Genomic DNA, 18,685 nt, shown 5'->3' with positions numbered 1-18,685 from the left:
CTAAAAGCCATTGAGTTGTAGACTTTAAATGAATAAACTGCACGGCATATCTCAATAAACTGCTTAGTATGAAGTATATATATACACACATGTACAATTATGTCTCGAGAATCTGCCCTCTTCTCGTCATCTGCATCATAACCACACTGGCCCAAGTCCCCGTGACCCCTCACCTGACTGCTGCAGCAGCCTCCTGAACTGACTGGCCACTGGCTTCTCTTCCTGCTCTACCTGGGAAGCATCCATAGCAACCCTCTGAAACATAAGTCACGTCTTATCATTCCTCTTCTCAAACCCTCTGGCAGCTCCCGTCTCACCAGAGTGAAAGCCAGCGCAGGCCCCACACAAACTGGCACTTGTGAGGGACTGGTTTTATGGAAGACAATTTTTCCACGGACCCGGGTGAGGGTGCAGGGGTGGGGAGAATGGTTTCAGGATAATTTAAACACATTACACTTACTGTGCGCTTTATTTCTATTATTACATCAGCTCCACCTCGGATCATCAAGCATTAGATCCTGGAGGTTGGGAACCCCTGTTATAGAATTTTTATGATGAAATCATTTCACATCTCTGTTTTAAAACCTTGATTTCTTTTTCTGCTCCTTTAAGTATGTTCTTTTATAGACATGGTGACCTAATCTTCGAAAGCAACAATTAGAAACATGGAAAAGAATATATTATCTTTAGAGAAGGAAAACTGTAAAAAAAAAAAAATTGGGAAGAATAATATTCATTTAATACTTTATAATGTTAGGACGGACCCAAAAGGAGGACAAGTTCCTTCCAACCTGGACATCATTCTCTGGTTCACTTGCTTTCTGTGGATTTTGGCTTTATCCCAACGATGAAAAGCAGTTCTTTTATAGGTACTTTAAAAAAAAATAACAGACTACAAGGGGAAAAAAAAACAGATTATAAGGAAGAGGAGAGCGGAGGTGCCACGCATGGTTGGAAAAGAAAAGTGACCACTAACAGCAGATAAATCTCTTTGAGTAGACAATGACTGCAGGGCTCTTGCACCTCCTAGGGTTACTGGAAATCTAGAGCTTCTCATCTCTTCCTCAATGAGCTTTTGAGTCAGATAAGTGACTGCAGATGAATTACAGAAAATATTCTAATAAACCTAGGAGAAAAATCATGATTCGATGAAAGAATCAATAATGATTACTGAGTAACCATCTATTTTCACTTTTCTTAAAGATTTCTCTCAGCCCTGGTCTAATATACATCTTATTTAAATAGACTCTTACAATATAATGTACTTATCACATAGAGTGTACAACATGCTGAGTTCTCAGTTAAAACTTGGGAGATCCTAGAGCTGGGGGCAAGCAGACCCCTAGTCCAGGAGCTACTACTCATTCAAACCTGACAGTCTCGTGTTAGGACTGCACTCAAAGTTCCCAGAGGAAAAGGGCAGTGACCTGTGGAAACCCACAGCTACAAATCAGTAACAATATCACATTTTTGAAGAAGGCATTTGTGGAATCAAGGAATCTTCATGGAAAAAGTTGAACTTTAGAAAATAGAGTGCTGGATAGGTGAGGCAGAGTGAAAGTAAGATGTCGGCGGGTAAAGGGGATTTTAGGCAGATGAAAGCAAAGACAAGTCCTCTGTGATGACAGCAGAGAAGCCTCTCCACTCATGCTTTTCAAAGAAGTTAAACTGTGTCCTAAGGGAAGACCCCAGAGACACAGTGCTAGCCATTTTCTGGAGGGCATAGTATTCCAGAGTGCTGGAGCTGGGCAGCAGATTATCGCCAATAGCTCCAAAATTTTCTCATATGCAACTTTGTGCATAAGCAGGTATGCCTCAGATATTTTCAGAGCCTAGAGAAAGAGTATTGGAGAAGGCAATGGCACCCCACTCCAGTACTCTTGTCTGGAAACTCCCATGGACGGAGGAGCCTGGTAGGCTGTAGTCCATGGGGTCGCGAAGAGTCGGACACGACTGAGCGACTTTACTTTCACTTTTCACTTTCATGCATTGGAGAAGGAAATGGCAACCCACTCCAGTGTTCTTGCCTGGAGAATCCTAAGGATGGGGGAGCCTGGTGGGCTGCCGTCTATGGGGTCGCACAGAGTCGGACACGACTGAAGAGACTTAGCAGCAGTAGCAGCAGAGAAAGGGTATAAATGGAGGATCACATGCCATATACTTAAATTATCACTCACACAAGCAAGCTATTAGATATGTTCTAGTCACCTACCTTAACAAATACTCTTTTTCAACAACTTGGATGATCAGATTTCAAAGTAGAATTCTTAGAACTTATACCAGAACATGACATCAGGGGACAGCATCTAGGGGAGAACCAACTTCAGCCTCTAAACTGTGGACTGCCCTCTTCCCAAACTCAGTTGCTCCAAATCCAGCTCTATCTTGTATCTCTGTCCACACATATGGACATCCAGGCTGCAAAGCCGGGCTCCATCCACAGCAGTCATTTGACCATCCTTCAGGCCTAGAAGTTTCTGCATCAGTGACCCAGGATGACTTCTGGATTCATACTTGGAAAAGAAGACCATGGAAGGTCATTTGAGCAGAAAAGTCCAGGGCCCTGGATACCAGAGTAATGCAGGTTCTAAGGGGCATATGGTGGAAACATGCTTGGAAAAAATGCCAGAGAGGATCTAAACCATGTGGTCCTATTGTCTGGGTGATGTAGAAATATCTGCCTGAGCAGGTACTTCTCACGTATCCTAATGCTTTCAAGGAAACAGGTGGGAAGATGAAAGATTACACTTCTCCCAAACACCCAGCACTAGACCTCTCACTGCTTCAGAAGACTTCCATTACATTGACATCTCTAAAAATCATTCAGGAGAGAGGGGACAGTGCTTTATTACAAAAGAATTCCAACAACTATGAGTAGATATCCCGCTAGAAATGGAGCTTAAACCCCTCCCGCTTTGAGCAGGGGTTGGACTTAGTGATTTGCATCCGAAGAACAGAGTTTAGGGTAAAGGGAAGGAGAATAATAACTTCACAGTGGAGCAACCTGGCTAATACTACCTCAGCCAAATGATCAGGGTTAACCTCATCAGTGAAAACTCATGCTGATAACGTGTACCCCCAATAACATGTACATTGGTGAGGGGGTACCTTCTCTGTGGCTTTCTTTCCAAAACCCCATAACCCCAGTCTAACTAATGAGAAAACATCAGACACGTCCAAAACGAGAGACACTGGTACAATACCTGGCCAGATCTCTTCAAAAGACTGTCAAGATCCTAAAAAGCAAAGAGAGACTGAGAACTCACAGACAAGAGATTAAGGAGATGAAAACTGAATGCAACGTGGTGCCCTGGATTGGATCCTGGCACAGAACAAGAACATTAATGTGGAAACTTGTGAAATACTAATAAAATCTGGAGTTTACTTAATGGTACCATAACAATGTTGGCTTGTTAGTTTTGACAAATGTACTGTGGTAATGTAAGATGTTAACAATAGGAAAAACTGGATGAGCAGTGTATGGAAACTCTTTGTATTACTTTGGCAACTTCTCTATAAATCTAACGTTGCTCCCAAATAAAAAGGTACTCAAAAAATGTTCATCCACATCATCGGAGAATCACAGAACGTGCCTTATTCTGTCTCACTGTGGCCCCCATTCACTCGATAGGGCAATGGGATGGCATTTTCCAGGTCTGGAATGTTGATGCAGAGCCCTTTCTCACGAGATCTCAAAGATGCCAATTCTCACGGTCAAAGCCAGTGTGATCCCAGAGACGCATGTAAGTGACAGCTCCTCAGAACATCAAGATGTGTTTGTAAGCATTCCAAAGAAAATAAACAAGGTTTTGAAGAAGAAAAAGGGAAATTACTTGCGGCATGTTTACACTTTGGAACAGCATAAAATAGGAAACAAATGACATATATAAAACTCCTGTAATAAACTGAAGGAGGAATCCTAAAACAGATCACAGAGACCATAATGCTTTGGGATAGAATTTTAAGCTGTAAAACCTCCCTATAGCAAGCACACAGTAGGATGATTTACCGCTGAGCCATGGGGGAAGCCCACAGATTTAACTCAAACTGGAATGAACTGTAAACATATACCACTGAGTGTACATACTGGTTATAGAGGGGGAAAGGGAATTTGCATTAAACTTGATAGATTAACTATTTTTAAGAATAGCACTTGGTTTTACCATGAATAAAAAGCACAGGACCTAGGTCTTGCCAGGTACCAGGCTCCATTCATTCAAATGTTCAGAAGAACATGTGTTGAGTATTATACACATAAATGTCTAGGATTTGAAAGTGAAAAAACAAAACAAAACACAGGACTTCAAGTATTTCCTGTATCTTCAAGTATTTTCTCATCAAAAATAGTAATTTCTTTCCTAATTAATTTAGTTATCCTTCAATCAGTCCCACCAGGTTTAAGAGGGGCAAAACCATGTAACTGTACCATAACCATTCCAATTAAAAAGAGAAATGTCAGGGAATCCATCAGTATCTATTTCAAAAGCCATATTTGCTCTCTCATTGAGATTCTTATTGCTGAAAAGTTGTTTTGAAAGTGAGTAAATAATTATAGGAAACTCTAGGCCTTATAAAACTTGGCAGCAACATCATTTACATTAGAAATATCCTTTGCATTTATATAGATTTAGTAACCTTTGAATAGATGCTTCGACATTCATCTATGACTTAATTATTAAGCCTTCCTTTGTCAGACCATCAAAGCAAGAGAAAGATTCATGAGTATCAAGCACAGACTATATACTATGAGTTGTATGTGCTATTTTCTTCATTCCTCCCCCATCCCTGTGAAGCAGGTACTATATTTCTTTACACACAAGGTAACCCAGTATGTGGGGGCTAAAGTTCTAGGTAAAGTCACATTTCTGGGTGTGCTGGAAAATATGTTACCATTCACCCACAATGACCCCAGAAATACTCTGGAAGACAGAAAGAGATTGAGAGAGAGAGAGAGTGAGACAGACAGACAGATAGACAGACAGTTGGGATCAAGATTTGCTGTTGGCAAATTCTGAAGTAAAGGAAGTTTCTGTTTGGCCACACTCTGTTTGTTTTGCCTTCCTCCTTTTCTCCCCTCATCCAAACCTTCCTGCCTTGGAAATCATCCTTGCAGGTTTAAAATTACTTTAGTTTAATTAACAGAAACCCCAGCTCAAAATGTCTTGAATCCATAACAGAAGAAAAATTTTAGATCAATTACTAGAAAACCTAGAAACAAAGTAGGTTTCAAACCCTCTCTATCCTAGGCTCTCACAACGGGGCTGGGACCTATTTGGTCTCTCACTTCTTTTTTCCACATCTCAGAGTTATCTCCATTCACAGAGTGGCCTTTTCCAACACAGCTCCCAAGGAAAAATGTTTTCCAATTTGCATCCAAAGAGAACTATGTTAGAAATTGAGATAAGATAGTGACATGGAAATATGAGACAATAATACAGAAAGGTCCAAATTCTGTCTTGGCTTAGTAAGCATTGCCCCCCATCCTCCTCACCAGCATCCGCATCCCTCACCTCCAGCTTTGAGGTTTCCTGTGGGACGTATATACATAGGACAGTGGGAACTGAGATGTAAAACTCCACCTTACCACTCACCAGGCACACAGTACCCACAAAGCAGAGGTCCCTGGTAAATTTGACAAGAATCCCTGATGAAGCATTATGGTCATTCTTTTCCTGCCACCAAGTTAAATGCAAAGAGAATTCCCAAATACCTAAATGTGTCTGTGCAAAAAGGAGAGAGATCCAACCTAGATGACAGCACGGTAACAGAAGAGAAAGAAAAAACAAATCCAGGGCCAATTTCTTGTTCTAAACATTATTCAGATGGAGGCAGAAACACACAGCCATGCTTGTAGGTAGGACTCCTCCCACTAGAAAATGTGACTCCATCAGTGTGTCCCAAAATCTGACAAAGTCATTTCAGGATTAATTCCTCTTAGAAAGAGAAATACATCTGTTATTAGGCATTGCCTCCAAGGCTCGGAAGATATTTCTTCCTAGAAGAAGCTTTCTAGCTTCTTAGGTGGGATGAGTGATGTCTTTTATAACACAGCTAGGATAGGTAAAGTAATCCAAGGATGACCTGGGACACTGTTTTGCATCACCGTTCTGAGAAATTGTGACCTTAAGCAGCAGTCAATCCTACTTGATTTTTCCAAAGTGAAATGACAAACTCTGCATGGATTTGTGGTTCAGAAATTTGCTGAAAAATGTCTGCAAGATAATTAAGACTTCAAACCCAGGTTTTTCAGCACTTAGAGACTATCACTTATTGGGTAACTCTAAGGAAATCACTTTCCTTCTCCCTGCTTTAGTTTTCTCATTTACGCATTGGGAGAAAGTGGAGGTTGGCCAAATCCTCAAATTCCTTCCCACAGTCTCAAATATCGAACAAAAAATGGTATGTATATATAAATGTGGATTCTAGTATTGGTTGCTAAGAAGTAACACTTATTTGTACCTTACCTTGTTTTACAATAGACATAGGGCTATTGTAACTTTTCAAGCTTAATAGAGAAAATACTATACCTTAAAAATGTATATAGCACCAGAAGATGTTCAGAAGATCTTGGGTAAACTGTTAGCAAGGGTACCAATGAGGATAGAGTCATTCTCACTCAAGGGTCCAGTAAAGAAATAAGATCTTGGTCTCCAAATCAGATACGCAATTTATTCCTATACTGGTATGACTTAATAGACTCAAACTACAAAGTAGGTTACAAAAATTAATATATTTAAGTCTACAGAAATATTTTAAATATTTTAATACTGTTATGCTCAGCTTAGCTTTTGGCTTACCACGTAGGTGAAAATGTTCTTTCTTACTCATTTTCTTTTTCCTCAAAGAGTATATTACTCTATGGACCCTCAGTAAAAGCCAAATATTGAATTATGCCTTTGCTTTGAGTGCTTTTTTTTCTCCTTTGTTAGTATTTTTAAAATACACCATGCAATGCAAGTGAAATAAGCACAAGATCAAAAGAGCTAAGCTCAGGTTTCCATTCTTCTACATTATAGAGGGGTGGCCTAAGCAAGTGACTTCTCTCATATAAAAAGATCACTTTTCTTACAGGATTATTGTGAAAATTACTTTTATTTATTGACACCTTATGCTCTTTCAGAAAAGAGTTAAGACAGCCTCCATGAATATATAAGAATATAAGATGCCCCCCCCCAAAATGGGACTAAGACAGGAAAAAACAAGACTTGGGATATAAAATGGAGCTGGGAATAAAATTGAAACAGCCCATTACATAAAGACCTAAACATTTGCTGCAGGTAAGCCAGAAATGGGAGCACTGAGGATGGTGAGTGACATCACTGACAGAAGAAGGCTCAGGAAGGTCTCACGGGCTACGAGATCGTTCCTTGTTCTTCTGAGAAAAGCCTGGCTTTTGGTATCCTGCCAACCCCACTGTGACCATTAGCTCTGGGTGCTACTTCTACATCCTCTAAGGACCTCGAATTTTCTCATCTATACAATGAGGAGAATAAATCGTACTTTGCAGGGTTGTGGGGCTATTGGGTTGGCCAAAACGTTTGTTCAGGTTTTTCTGTAAGATGGTATGGAAAAATTCAAACGAACTCTTTGGCCCACCCACTCCAAAGTACCTTGTGTGTGTCGGCAGCCAACGTACAGCAGGTCCCTGCTCCTTCTTTCTCCCCTCTCCCCTTCCTCACTCTGGCCTCTTTTCCACTTACCCCACCTAGTCAACACTCCTGTGAGATACCTTTTGTAGTTCACTAAATTACCCTCTGTCATCATTTTATTTTTAATAATCATTAACAGCAATATGATACCCATATCTGCCACAGAGAGTTAATACATCTGTATTTGATAGAAAACGGTTTCCTCTCAAGGTGTCGACAATAACAAAACAGCAAAGTACCTTTAAGAACTTGCCCTGAAATACACACAGCCATTAATGTCACATGCAATATAGCAGAGTTGATTTCTTGACAGAAGGTTAATTAGTTCTCTCCCAGAGGATGGCATCGCCATAATTAAACCAATAACAACAAGGAAAAAATACACTCCTGGGCAACTGAAGACATTCTTACAATAATGAGAAATGGCAACGGGCACTGAGTACGAAGGCTACTTTCTAGTTGCTGTCGTTTAATCATCACTGGCACAAAAAGACATCCCTCCCTATGCCAGATGATGTCTGTTCCTGAGAGAGCCCTGTTGTAAAAAGAAGGCATTTCAGCTTTATACTAGCTCTATACAATCCCTTGATAAATGTAAGCAGGCAGCTCCAAATGTGGAGAAAACCCTGAGCCTGTGGTTATGTGGTACCATACATTATTTCCCCTAGTAACGATATGATTAATAGCATCTGCTCTGTGGACTAATTATAGCCAAATTTGTGCATATTCTTGATGGGGAGGGGAGGAGAGGGTTCTTGTTTCCCTAAAGGAGGGTCTTATATAAGACCCCTGCAGAGACTGCAGTTCTGAGCACTCATGAACACCCACTGGCATGGCTGCCATCTTTCTTTCCTCCATTCAGGCACTGTGGACATGCACAGTTTCCCTGGACACCCTTCTAAGGACCCAGGAGAGCGTCCATGGAAGTGTTATGCAGCAGCTTGGATTCACTGGGATCCCCTTCACAAAGGTTTGAGGGGTTCCAAATTCAAAAGAAGAAAAGCAGTACCTTGTGGTTTCACATATCCCTACATCACCACCCCCATGAAGATTGACTATTTTGGAGATAATGCAGCCATCCAACCCCTGTACATCCAAGACTCCAATGGACTGAGAGGTGACCACTGGTGTCCAATGTGAACTTAATTCAAATTCACACCACCATCAAGGCTCAGCTGAGTACCTGGGTGCTCATGGCTGAAAGCAACCAGGAAAAATAGAACCAAATAAAGATGACTGCTCAGAATATATAAAAAGTGCTCCAAAAGTCCTCAGTCAGAATTCCAGAGCACTGTCAGTCTGCTTAGCCTTGTCTCTTAGCATGACATTGGAAGGTCATGAGCATTCACAGTTTCTGGGACCTTTACCATGATCTGCCAACAGAAACTCTGGCACTGAATATGCAGGACCAAATGAATAGTAATATTTCTCAATATAAAACTTGGCTCCATGGAAATTTGGACACCTTGATTTTCTATCCAGAAGCACTTCCACATCCTCTCTGTCCATTTCCTGGGCTCAGTCTAGTTTTCAGAGTAGCATGAGAACCAATGTTTGCCAAGCAAATGGAGTCTGCTCCAAGGAAGCAGATATTTAGATGGTCATTATTTCCTCAAAGATCTAGGGCATTAGCAGACATAATCAATGTGTTTTGTAATCAGAACACAAACACACACACACACACACACACACACACACACCCTTGGAATATATCTTCAGTGTCACTGAAAAGTCATACATTGATGCTGCTCCTAGAAGGTTCCTCACACATGACAGTCAAAGTTCACCTGCTTGGAAAGAATTTATAAGAATCTTTACTGAGATGTAAAGAAATTAAAAGATGCTTAATGTAAAAGATGTAAAGAAATTAAAAGACGCTTGCTCCTTGGAAGAAAAGCTATGACCAACCTAGACAGTGTATTGAAAAGCAGAGAATTACTTTGCCAACAAAGTTCCATCTCGTTAAAACTGTGGTTTTTCCAGTAGTCATGTATGGATGTGAGAGTTGGACTATAAAGAAAGCTGAGCACCGAAGAATTGATGCTTTTGAACTGTGGTGTTGGAGAAGACTCTTGAGAGTCTCTTGGACTGCAAGATCAAACCAGTCCATCCTAAAGGAAATCAGTCCTGAATATTCATTGGAAGGACTGATGCTGAAGCTGAAACTCCAATACTTTGGCCACATGACACGAAGAACTGTCTCATTGGAAAAGACCCTGATGCTGGGAAAGCTTGAGGGCAGGAGGAGAAGAGGATGACAGAGGATGAGATGGTTGAATGGCATCACCAGCTCAATGGACATGAGTTTGAGCTAGCTTCAGGAGTTAGTGATGGACAGGGAAGCCTGGCGTGCTGCAGTCCATGGGGTTGCAAAGAATCGGACACTACTGAGCAACTGAACTGAACTGAACTTACTTAGATGTGATTCCAGGCAACGTATCAGAATATTTCTAAAAAGCTTCAGAGTTCTTCAGCAATTGAAACACACTCTTACCTAATTTTGAATAATTTAATAGAAATTTCAGTCCTTACATCAAGACACATGAATTACTAAATTAAAACCCAATGAGGTATGCAATGGAAATTAAGACATAGCCACTGACCTCCAGGAGCTTAAAACCTAGGTGACAAAAAGTAAATGATGTAAAGGAATAGCCTTCATATGAAGGAGGATGTGAAAAATGTCATTGTATACCAACAAAAAATAGATGATGATCCTGTCCAGGCATAGAAAAATAGGAAATCAAACTAAACTTTAATACTGTTATTCCATCTCCATATAATGTGAAACTCCTTCTATGCATACAGAAACATAAGCTTCCTTATTCTTCATTGATTAGGTCCTAATTGATACACATGTCAAATCAATTATTCATTTTGTGGCCTAATGTTATTGCCTTCTGAAGTAGTCACAACTATAAGTTCACCAAGATGATAAGGCCAGTTAAACAGATTAAAAATGAGATGTTCTGGTGGCATCATAAACCCAGAAGGCAAACCAAGTCTTCAAGATGGAAAGCACTTGACATATTAGAATTTAATCTTGCTATCTTATATTTAACAGATGGTGCTCCTGGGACAAATGCCAAACACTCTAAATGGAAAGTTCATTGATTGAATCTAACCTCAAAGTTTAAAAATACATAACATCAAGGCAAAATCCCCAGTTTGAGCCTAAACCAAAGCCATTTAAAACTCAATTTGGTACTTAGTAAATATTTATTGGTAACCAACTGAAAGAATGCAATTGCCATTCACACTGTGTGATATTTTATTATTTGGGTTTTCCACGGCCAATTGTTATATGCTCCCCAGATAAGAAGGGCACATATGAACCAAGACATTAAGATGGAAGGGTATGAATCCCAGTGTTCTTGATACAGGTGCTTTTCATATGCTGCTAAAAGTTGAACAATTGGAATGCATGTGTTTCATACACGTGCTGAGCCCTCCCAACTTAAAACATCCATTTGCACTGATTTAAGCAAAGTACTATGAAGGAAGATTTAATAATAAGTCCCCTCTCCTTTATTGTTCTACTGTCAGCCTTCTGTGGAGAAGGCAATGGCAACCCACTCCAGTACTTTTGCCTGGAGAATCCCATGGAGGGAGGAGCCTGGTGGGCTGCAGTCTATGGGGCCGCGAAGAGTCAGACACAACTGAGCGACTTCACTTTCACTTTTCATTTTCATGCATTGGAGAAGGAAATGGAAACCCACTCCAGTGTTATTGCCTGGAGAATCCCAGGGATGGAGGACCCTGGTGGGCTGCCATCTCTGGGGTCGCACAGAGTCGAACATGACTGAAGTGACTTAGCAGCAGCAGCAACAGCAGCAGCCTTCTGTCTTTGTACCTTGACAAAGAAATTCATTCATAACTAGGTATTTGATCAAGTGGTGTAGATGACTGTAGACCTTGGATAGATGCCTTTTCACTCAGTTGGGATACAAAAATGAGATCACTTATCTTTAAATGTTCTATTAACTGACTTCTAGTTTTCTTACCATGAATGACTGACTGTCTTCCCTTCTTGTGATAAGTCCGAGACCCCAAGATGCTGGCTCAGCAGGGAATCAGTCTTAATGATCACCTCATGGAAAGAGAAGCATAAAATCAATCAGTATCCTCCATGGAATGGCCACCTTTTCTGCTGCTGTCATTGCCAGAACCATTACTTGATGTTGTTGAAAATAGAAGCTCAACACAGTCCTTGCAACCTCTGAGACAGTGCAGTCCCTGCAGGCCTGTCCCTTCCTCAACTGAGACATCCCAACAGCTTGATGCTACAGACAGGCCTCAAGGAGCTGTGACCATCCAAGCATCTGTCCACCTATTCTGATCTAAGTCTCTGTCGCTTGTGTCTTAGGCTTTACACACGGGCTTTGCCCTTTGATTCCTAGCCACAGAATTCCTACAACAGCTCCAGATGTTCCCGTGGATGGAACATCTGTTGCTGGTGCTACTCCATCACCACGCCACCACTGACAAGGAGAGGCCTGTGCACAGGCTGGCGGGGTCCACAGAGGCAGCGACAGCTCCAGCTGTTTCCCAGAGTGACCAGACTCTCAGCCCAGGAGAGAGAAGGTGAGTGGTTCTGAGACTCTCTTCAGAAGGCTCTGTGAACACACCTCCATGACTGAACACAAAGCTGCATGCTTCTCTGTAACACATCCCCTTGTATTTTGGCTCCCTGCCTCCCTTGCCTCTTTTTTCCCCTCCCCTTTGTTTCCCTGACATGACATCTTCTCCATAAAGCACAGGGAAGCATATAAGCTTTTCCCTCAAGCTATTTTCTAGTAAATCTGGGCTAAGATTCCAACTCCACTGAATAAACTGAAAAGTCTCAGGTTCTCAGCAAATGGAGAAAACTTTCCATATATGTTACATGCAACACTATTTACTCTACATCATGGTAGCCTGGGCTTCGAATGCTACTATAGTTAGAAGCGGTGTACTTTTAGTATTATACATTCTCTCTCTCTCACTTTATCTCCAAGAATCTATCACACCTCCATCCCAGGGTCAGGGTAGGTGGGACAGAAGAGGCTTCAATTCTTAACCACAGTGTGTTCAGAAAACCATTCCCCTCCCATCCCAACCCTATGACCGTGGTGCCACCTTGGAAAGCAGAAGAGAAAGCATCTCCCTCTTCTAGTCTTAAGAGACACTTTATTTCCTGCCTTAAAAGGACTGGCTTTTTCAAGGAAGATTTCAGCTTACTATAAGAGGTTATAAGAAAATCAGGATCATTCAGAAAGCTACTTTGGTAAGACCCCCTGTGCGGCTCTCTATATTCCCCTGGTTGGGGGGCGGTTCACAAAAGGACATCACAAGGCTAATCATGACAGGGAGAATTGATTCTACTCTCATTATTTAGCTAGGACAAGGTCTACTGGGTGATATTTATTCAGCTACCTTTACTGCTTAGTTTGAATGGCAAATAAAGGAATTTCTCACCAAAACCATCTAATCCCTTTTCCCCTTCCTGATATGTTCTTTTTAATTCCTGGCATTGAATTTCTTAAGAAACCTCTGGATACACGTGAATCTCACCTGGATAAAACCATTAATGGGCAGGGTAGAGAGGGGAATAGTTTAATATTAACTAGTCAATGGAGAATGCAATGGCACCCCACTCCAGTACTCTTGCCTGGGAAACCCCATGGACAGAGGAGCCTGGTAGGCTGCAGCCCATGGGGTCGTGAAGAGTTGGACACAACTGAGCGACTTCACTTTCATTTTTCACTTTCATGCATTGGAGAAGGCAATGGCAACCCACTCCAGTATTCTTGCCTGGAAAATCCCAGGCTGCCGTCTATGGGGTCACACAAAGTCGGACACGACTGATGCGACTTAGCAGCAGCAGTAGCAGCAGCAACTAGTCAATACAACTTGCACAGATCAACTGGCAGATACCCTTGTCCTAATGCAATTGGATGTTATTCAACAACTTTCAACCAGTGTACAGTGAGCCCTTATGATGTGCCAAACATTGTGCCAGGCCGAGGGGAAAAAGAGAGGCAAAACTCCCTCTCTCTGTCCCAGAGGGACACACTGGAAAATGGTTGAGGCTTGTTTTACTTGTTTTGTTATCATCAACTCTATTATGAAACTTCACATTTTACAATAAAATTTTGAAAGAAATCTATATCATTGTCCACCATCCTGAGGGCATTTTAGAGCATCATACAGACATATATTTTTGGGGCTCCAAAATCACTCCAGATGGTGATTGCAGCCAAGAAATTAAAATACCCTTACTCCTTGGAAGGAAAGTTATGACAAACCTAGACAGCATATTAAAAAGCAGAGACAATACTTTGCCAACAAAGGTCCGTCTAGTCAAGGCTATGGTTTTTCCAGTAGTCATGTATGGATGTGAGAGTTGGACGGTGAAGAAAGCTGCGCACCAAAGAATTGATGCTTTTGAACTGTGGTGTTGGAGAAGACTCTTGAGAGTCCCTTGGACTGCAAGGAGATCCAACCAGTCCATCCTAAAGGAGATCAGTCCTGGGTGTTCATTGGAAGGACTGATGTTGAAGCTGAAACTCCAATACTTTGGCCACCTCATGCGAAGGGTTGACTCATTGGAAAAGACCCTAATGCTGGGTAGGATTGGGGGTGGGAGGAGAAGGGGACGACAGAGGATGAGATGGTTGGATGGCATCACCGACTCGATGGACATGGGTTTGGGTGGACTCCGGGAGTTGGTGATGGACAGGGAGGCCTGGCATGCTGTGATTCATGGGGTCGCAGAGAGTCGGACACGACTGAGCAACTGAACTGAACTGACAGACATATAAATGCTTTTTTACACAGGTAGAATAATTATTTACAAAATATTTTTCATTAAATATTATGTCACATGTATCATATTCTTGCATAAACCTAAATGTTAACAATTTAATAATTATATAATTCAATAATTATATACAGCATTTCAGTAATCTTTTTTAATGGAAAAAAATATTTATATTCAGGGACTGGAAAAGTTAGCATTGCTAAAATATCACTACTGCCCAAAGAAATCTACAGATTCAATGCTGTAGGCATCATACTACCTGATTTCAAAATGTATAACAAAGCTACAATAACCAAAACAGTATAGTACTGGTGTAAGAACAGATACATAAAACAATGGAACTTGACCATTATCTTCTACCATACACACACCAAAAAAAAAAAAAAATCCAAAATGAATTAAAGTCTTAAATGTAGACCTGAAACTGTGAAACTACTAGAAGAAAATAAACCCTACAGTGTATAAAAATAATTATACACCAAGAAATTGTGGAATTTATCCCAGGTGTGTAAGGTTGGCTCACTATTCAGAAATCAACTAATACAGTGTATCATATCAACAGACTAAAAAGAAAAATCACATGATTTTATCAATAGATGCAGAAACAGCATTTGACAAAAGACCCTGAGGCTGGGAAGGATTGGGGGCAGGAGGAGAAGGGGACGACAGAGGATGAGATGGTTGGATGGCATCATCGACTCAATGGATATGGGTTTGGGTAAACTCTGGGAGTTAGTGATGGACAGGGAGGCCTGGCGTGCTGCGATTCATGGGGTTGCAAAGAGTTGGACACGACTGAGTGACTGAACTGAACTGAATACTCATTTGTGATAAAAACTTTTAGTAAAATAACAATAGAGAGAAATTCCCTCAACTTAGAGGAAAATACCAACAAAAACATTGATAATACAATGGAGCAAAACTACCTTTTTCAACAAAGGTGCTGGAACAACTACGACATACACCATTGGTGTGAATGCAAAATGGTAGAGCTTTGATAGAAAACATTTTTTTAATTCTCAAAAAATTAAAAATGAAATTACTATTTGATAGAGTAATCACTCATCTGGGTAATTTAAATCAGGTTCTCAAGGAGATATGAGGACTCCCATGTTCAGTGAAGCACTATTCACAATTGTCAAGGTGTTTTGCCAAAAGTCTTTACTTTTGTTTTAGGTTTGAAGTATTCGTTAACAAAAGAAACTATTCATTACACACAATTTCAATTTTTTATAGATTATTTGACTTAATATCAACATATAGTCATTAAAAGAAAAGAGATAGAAACAATAGAGAGAAGTAACACGTCACCAAACTGGGCCAACAACCCATATCCAGACTTGGACAGCGCTGGGAAGAACCTCATTAACAGCAGTCTAGACCCACATCCAGACTTGGACAGCTCTGGGAAGAACCTCATTAACAGCAATCTAGACCCACATTCAGACTTGGACAGTGCTGGGAAGAACCTCATTAACAGCAGTCTAGACCCACATCCAGACTTGGACAGCACTGGGAAGAACCTCATTAACAGCAATCTAGACCTACATCCAGACTTGTACAGCACTGGGAAGAACCTCATTAACAGCAATCTAGAATCCCGGCTGGGAAAGAGTGCTAGGCAGTTCATCTACCTCAAGGGTGAGACTTCAAATTACAACTTTGGGAGCTCCTGTTTATAATCCCAGATCACAAACTGATATCATCAATTTGCACACAAAAATGCAGCTCTGGTTTTTCTCTAAATTTTATAATGCTGTTTGTTTCACCTTGAATTATAAGATTTCATTAGACACTGATGGGGGGAGGGTGTTGATGGGGGGAGGGTGTTGGCCAGGCCCCAAGGGGCTTAAGAAATTCCAAGACCCATTCCCTTTCTATCTAAAGTGCTGTTTGACTTGCCGATAACAATTGGTGTGTTTGCAAACTGGCATGTAGCCCAGGCAGGGTCCAGGCAAGGTCGGAAGTTAGTCAGAGGCCTGCTCCCCTACTTCTGAAGCCTGAATGAGGCTACCTCCATTTTAATTTCCCTAACACTGTGTAAGAAATAAACCTAAAAGTCCACCAGTAGAAGAATGGATAAACAAAATATATTAGTATATATTTATATATATTCTCTCTATTCCAATATCCTTTATGAAGGTGATAATCACCTACCAGTAACAATGGCTTGTTAGAATAGTGGCCAAGGAGCCCCCTCACTCCTAACCCCTATTCTGATCTTCACCAAAATATAACATTTCATGGTGATGAAGAACCAGAGTTTACTTAAGCATTACTCTACTGATCATCATTTGTGTGAATGTTCTCTTTCATATCTATTTATTGATATATCTCACTGCTGTAGACATTTTTTAGTAAGTCATTCTTTCTTTCTTTGGGGGGTATATTCCTCAATGAAGTGTGTAACTTTTATTGTACCATGAATGTCACTGTTTATAAAGGCTAGAATAATAGAGAGCTACTAATAAAACAATTAATGTGCGCGTGTGCCCTGAGCCCATTAGGCTGGATCAGTTGCAATTATTTCTTCTAACTCAAGTTGTCATTTTCATTTTCTCAGTCATTTTCAAAGCTATGTATTTATTCTACATGCTGTTTCACTTATTCTGTTTTCCTTCTATGTAAACCATCTGTTCAAATCCTTGGACTCTTAGAAGTGAATTTTTATGTGAAATAGGAGGAGTTTCTAGAAAATTGGGACAAAGTAGGGCTTATAGGCTTAGACTGCTTGGGGTAGCATCCCATACATGGGGCCCAGGTCCTGAGATGAAAGAGATGGGATCAGAGGAATTCTGATTACCCTAACCCTTCTACACAGAACACCACAGACCTCCACCCAAGAAAGGGAAGTTCCCCTACCCTTGGTGCCAGTTCCAAACCATAGATATAGCCAGTCATTCTACACGAGCAGGGATTTTCAAAGGCCTTTCAAAAACGCCTTACGGCTCTCAAATTAATCTGACCACCCCCAATTTGCAAAGAAAGGAGCTGAGTCATAGAGGGTTTGGCTGACCAACTCGGAGGGCCAAAGGGGCCAGGGCCTGTTAGTGGGAGAGTTGGAGGAAAGAGGCAAAGCTCCTGAATTCTTGTCCTGGGCTGGGGGAAAAGAGGCCGCTTTGCCTCTTTACTGTGTCCATCAAGAAACAGACAACCAATTGTGAATTCCCAAGTGCCCACAAAAGAGCAATTTGCAGCTTTGCCAACAGTAGGACTTGAATAAACTGGCTTTATGCTGAAAGTCTGCTGAGCCCAGCTCTCTACTCCAAGCCAAGAACAGTCCCAGCTTGCTCTCTGGCCGTATCATCTGCAGGCTGAATTCCAGGGTGGTGGGAAGACCTCTCATGGAGCTACAGATAGTTTGAATATGAAGGAGGGAGCCATTCTTTTCATTTTCAGGAAGAAGAAAACGAAAAATGCATAATACATAAAAGTCAATCTTTTTTCCAAAAAAGGTAAATTAATCCTAATTTTTAAGTTAGAATTTAGATTGACTCTCCAGAGATTTAAAGATAGTACCAAAGCACCTAATCAGTTTAAGTGATCCTGCCCCCTCCCTCCAAGTTGCTTAACCATCATTTTGCCCAACATCCAGGTAGGTTGTAGGACCACCTTGATGGTACCCAAAGAACCAGATGTTTGGTAATGAATAAACACTTTCTGAAAAAGTCTAGAACTCCAAAAACCAGTTTTTCAATGATCTGACTTTATATTTTGCATCACTTGTAAGTGACAGAAGAAGCAGACTTGTCTGCTTCCAAATAAGCCCCTTCCACCTTATTGCAAGGCAATTCACATGCTCCTTTAGGAGCTAGTCCCTTCTCCCATATAAAGCCAAGTGAGAGTCTATTGTCAGGATTTCACTTCACTTTCTGGCTATTACTGAGTAGACATATTCATTTTTTTAAGGGACAGTGGATCATGAAAAGAAGACCAAGATTTTATAAACCAGTGTTCAAGCACCCCCTTGGAAATTCACTACCAAGAAGATACAGTGGGGGTCTCAGGAATGGAGACATCACTTTAAAAAGTTTTTCCTTCAAAGTGCTCTAATCATTCTAAGCAAATAAATAAAGCAGCATTTCTGGACTCATTTGTAGCCAGAAGCAGAGAACCACAAAGACTGCCAGTGCTCCCAGGGTCCTAGGCCTGCTTTGCCTCTCTCCTGCTTGCTGCCCCGCTCAACACAGGCAGACAGACTGTGTAACAATTTGTTGCTGGCAAATCCTCAAAC

At 41.0% G+C, this 18,685-nt stretch overlaps 1 long non-coding RNA gene across 1 annotated transcript in view; it reads right to left on the bottom strand.

Annotated features, from left to right (window-relative positions):
* Positions 1 to 18,685, bottom strand: part of LOC145516782 (uncharacterized) — a 253,157-nt gene that overhangs the window by 110,800 nt on the left and 123,672 nt on the right. The window contains exon 11 of the long non-coding RNA XR_014061762.1: positions 11,654 to 11,739. This is a non-coding gene — a long non-coding RNA (uncharacterized LOC145516782). The remainder of the gene's footprint in view (positions 1 to 11,653; positions 11,740 to 18,685) is intronic.

Source organism: Giraffa tippelskirchi, chromosome 8 (genome assembly GCF_054371585.1).
Source record: "Giraffa tippelskirchi isolate mGirTip1 chromosome 8, T2T-mGirTip1v1.2.pri, whole genome shotgun sequence".
Taxonomy (NCBI): domain Eukaryota; kingdom Metazoa; phylum Chordata; class Mammalia; order Artiodactyla; family Giraffidae; genus Giraffa; species Giraffa tippelskirchi.
The sequence above is the reverse complement of the archived record's forward strand: the minus strand, read 5'-3'. Positions and strand labels throughout refer to the sequence as shown.